Consider the following 3991-nt stretch of genomic DNA (forward strand, 5'->3'; position numbering starts at 1 on the left):
AGTCATGCAAAGCCTTTTAAGAGGAAATAGCAAGGGAAGCGTGTTGAATTTGGTGAGGAAGAGAGTATTTCCTGCAAAAAAGAGCATCATTTCTTGCTTTGCAGAGACACACCACATGAAGGTAAAAATGTTTTCAACAGTTGCATGTGGAGATTCATAGTTAAAAGAGCATGAATGATGTCAGGAATAGAAGAATGCCACTGAACCAGAGAATCAATCCTAATAGACCAGGGGAATGCAAGCCAGGCAGCTCTAAAACGTACAAAGAAAGAAGAGATGAAGAGCATCTTCATCAAGGCTGCATCTGGAGCAATGAGAGCTAATATGAACAGAAAACTTACCCGCCCTAACTCCAGTTGGAAGAGCTCTCCTAAGAATTCTCCAAGCAAAAGTTTGGACCCTAGGGACCATATGCTTTTGTTTACAAACATGGTGTAGAGTATCCTTTATTATTGAGTTTACCTGTGTTGGGACATTGGCATGATTAGAATGGATCTGTTGGAGGCATAGTTTGTACGTGCTTTTGGAGCTACATTTCCTTGATGGAGACAAGTCTCAACAGAGAGAGTCCCTGCAGTCGTCATAGACAATAGGAGTATCAAGAATAGTTGTAGCAACTGGTTGCTCAAAGAGATCGTTAATTAGCTGCACATTCCAGTGTTTTTGTCCAGGAAGCCAAAGATCAGATATCTTAGCAGGGTAAATGTAGTTGCTATTCTGGAATATGAGATGATCATAAATGCCCCTATGAAATCTGAACAAAAGCATGAGATTTAAGCAAAGGCATCACTTTAAGAATAGAGGACCAGAAAGCAGATTTTGGGGTGTTAGCAGATACTCTCCAAATAGAAGAATTGGGAAAAATATTTCTCCTGAAGAATTTTGTAGAGGTGTCCTTCAGGATTTTTAGCAAGCCTCCGAGCCAAAGCAAGAAGAAGATCTTGATTAATAGCAAGCATGTTCTTAATACCAAGGCCTCCCTCCTTCTTAGGAGTATAAAGAGCCTTCCAAGCCCAAAGGCACATAGCTCTAGCACCCGGCTCCTCTCTAATTCCAACCCACCAGAAGTTCCTGATAATGGCAGTGAGCTTTGCAAGGAATTTTTTAGTGAAAAGGATGTTGGACATGTAATAGACAGGGATGGAGGCCAATACAGAATTAATAAGCTCGAGCCTCGTAGCATGGGACAACTTGTTCGCTTTGTAGGTGAGAAGCTTATTAACTTGTCATAGACAAAGTTGTAAGCAAAAGCACGATCCTTAGCTGGGAGGATTAACGGGTGCCCAAGATGCGTAGATCTACTATAAATGAGAGGAACATGGAAGATGAGTGATTTGTTGAGCTAAAGGCTGGGACACACTAGCACTAAAGAGAATAGAAGATTTATCCCAATTCAAAATCTGACCAGATTGGCAGCAGAAATGGTTGATGAGATTGGCCATCTGATTTGCTTCCCGCACCATAGCATTGCCACATACCAACAAATCATCAGCAAAAAGCATGGAGTGAACCGGAGGACGATTTGGACCAAGAGAGATACAGGATAAGCAATTATCAGCCATAGCATCTTGGAGGCTTAAAGATGGTTCATTAATTGCAAGGACAAAAAGATAAGGCGATAAAGGACATCCTTGCCTGATACCTCTGTTACTAGAAAAGTTGGCGGAAGGTTGCCATTGATAATGACTGAAACTCTAGGAGGAGAGATGCAAGCGTAAACCAAATTTATAAAATGAGCATACAACCCTTTGCATGAAAGAGCGGAGACTATGAAGTTCCATTCAAGGCGATCAAAAGCCTTGGCCAAGTCAATTTTAAGCAAGAATGCTTGTTGTTTCCAAGATTTAAGGGCAAAAGTGTGAGTGATCTCTTGGGCTAAGATGATACTATTGGATATGCGTCTACCTTCAATGAAGGCTTGTTAGGAAGGATCAATATAGTCAGGAAGGTGAGACTTTAATCTATTGGCCAAGGTTTTGGAAATGATCTTATAAATGACATTGCAAAGGCCGATAGGTCGATATCAGAAGGGATTTGTGAGACCAATTTCTTAGGAATAGAGCAATGTGAGTATCACTAATATGTGATGGCATTATACATGTTTGGTAAAACTTTCTCACCATAACAGTGACATCGTCACCAATCCAACTCCAGGTGGCAATGGCGAATTCGATATTGAAACCATCAGGTCCCGGAGAGGGGTTTAGCTTCATGTTCTTGATAGTGCTGAGAATTTCCTCCTTGCTTGGGACACTGTAGGTGTAATCCTAGTAGTCAAGAGGAAGACTGATGCAAGAAAAGGCCTACCAACATTCACATTAGGAGAAGCAAATATGTATTTAAAATAGTTCACAAAAGTATTCACAATGTCTTGAGGATTAAAGTGGACATTGCCATTCTCATCTTTTATGGAAACAATAGTATTCCTCTTTCTTCTTTTAAGAACAACATGGTGAAAAATTTAGTATTCCTGTCTCCTTGGGTGGCAAAAAATTTCTTAGCTCTTTGCCCATAAAAATCAATAAGCTTTGACAGATTTTGTTCATACTTGATAATGAGCGACGATTCCATTTGATGGTCCTGCATGGACAGTGGCTGCATTTGAATACTGTTAATTTGTTGTTTTAGGTTGGCAAGCTCCTGTTGAATAGGCTTCTTCTTTTTGCACCAAACTTTTAAAGCACCTGCAAGATTATTAGTACGAGCAGAAAAATACCAGTTGGTAGCAGAGATCCAAGCACTTCTAGCAAAAGACTTAAAATCATTCTCCTTCAGCCATCAATTATCGATCTTGAAACTTTGTTTAGGTTTTCTGTACCTAACTTCAGTGATAATAAGGATGGGAGCGTGATCACTAAGAATAATGCGAAGGTTAAGAACTTTAGTGAGGGGGTACTCAGCACACTAATCAGGATTAAATAAACCTCTATCAAGCCTTTCATGAGTAGGTTTGGAAGAAAATCTTCTATTAATCCAAGTATAAGTAGGACCCGAGAACCCCAAATCAAAAAACCACAATTCTTGATCAAAGTACAAAAAGCATACAGACGATAATTCACATTAGCATTACTTTTATTCACATCATACAAAAGTTCATTAAGATCTCCCATACATATTATAGGCTTCCTAGGGTTATCATACACAAAATTTGAAATCTGATCCCCATGGACGCAGTCATCCCAAAGCCACCAGGCTCTCCACCAGGCCTCATTTTTTAAATCTGTGTGGCTTCTAATCATGTCGTGCACAGGTCTCGGCTGCAAAAAACACGGAAGCGTCGTACGGCTATCGGCTAATGCTAATGATCGATGTAGCGCTCAACGACTACGAGCTTGATTTTTTCTTTTGGTCAACGACTATGAGCTTGCTAGTAAACCCCAGCAGCGCTTTATGGAACCCAAAACGAATGTCAAGGAAGGACAGCCGACGGGTAACCACACCGCTAGGGGCCAGCTAAGTCATGAACCTTCATTTTTGTTTCACAGCTGGCTAATTAGTAATCCTATGTTTGATGTTTCGATCCGTGCACGACACAAGATAAGGTAACTGTACCAAGTTAACTGAACTTAAATATTCGACTGACTGAGCCACATTTAAATCATGAAAGCACATAGAGTTGGTCAGTAAGAGCATCTACAGCCGTGATGGGCAAATTTAGCCCCTCAAACGCCCGCGGACGCGCTGACACTGAGCGGTCACGCCTCAAATAATGCAATCCACATCCGGACACCTCAATTATTATATCTCAAATCCATACAAACTCATGCACCTACGTCGATGCACACACATCGTCCGACTACTCCATCTCTACTAACTAAACATGCCATCGGACTACCAAAATTTGGCATGTTTGTCTATGGTGGAGATCATCCACGATTGCCCTTGCCCTTGCCGGTACCATTTCTATCATTCTCATGGAAGTGCATGTCGAAGACGTAGTAGGGATCAAGCCGGATCTGCTCGTCGCCAGCGATATCCTCCTTCTCCTTCT

The sequence above is a fragment of the Triticum dicoccoides genome, chromosome 5B, assembly GCF_002162155.2.
Source record: "Triticum dicoccoides isolate Atlit2015 ecotype Zavitan chromosome 5B, WEW_v2.0, whole genome shotgun sequence".
NCBI classification, from domain to species: Eukaryota; Viridiplantae; Streptophyta; class Magnoliopsida; order Poales; family Poaceae; genus Triticum; species Triticum dicoccoides.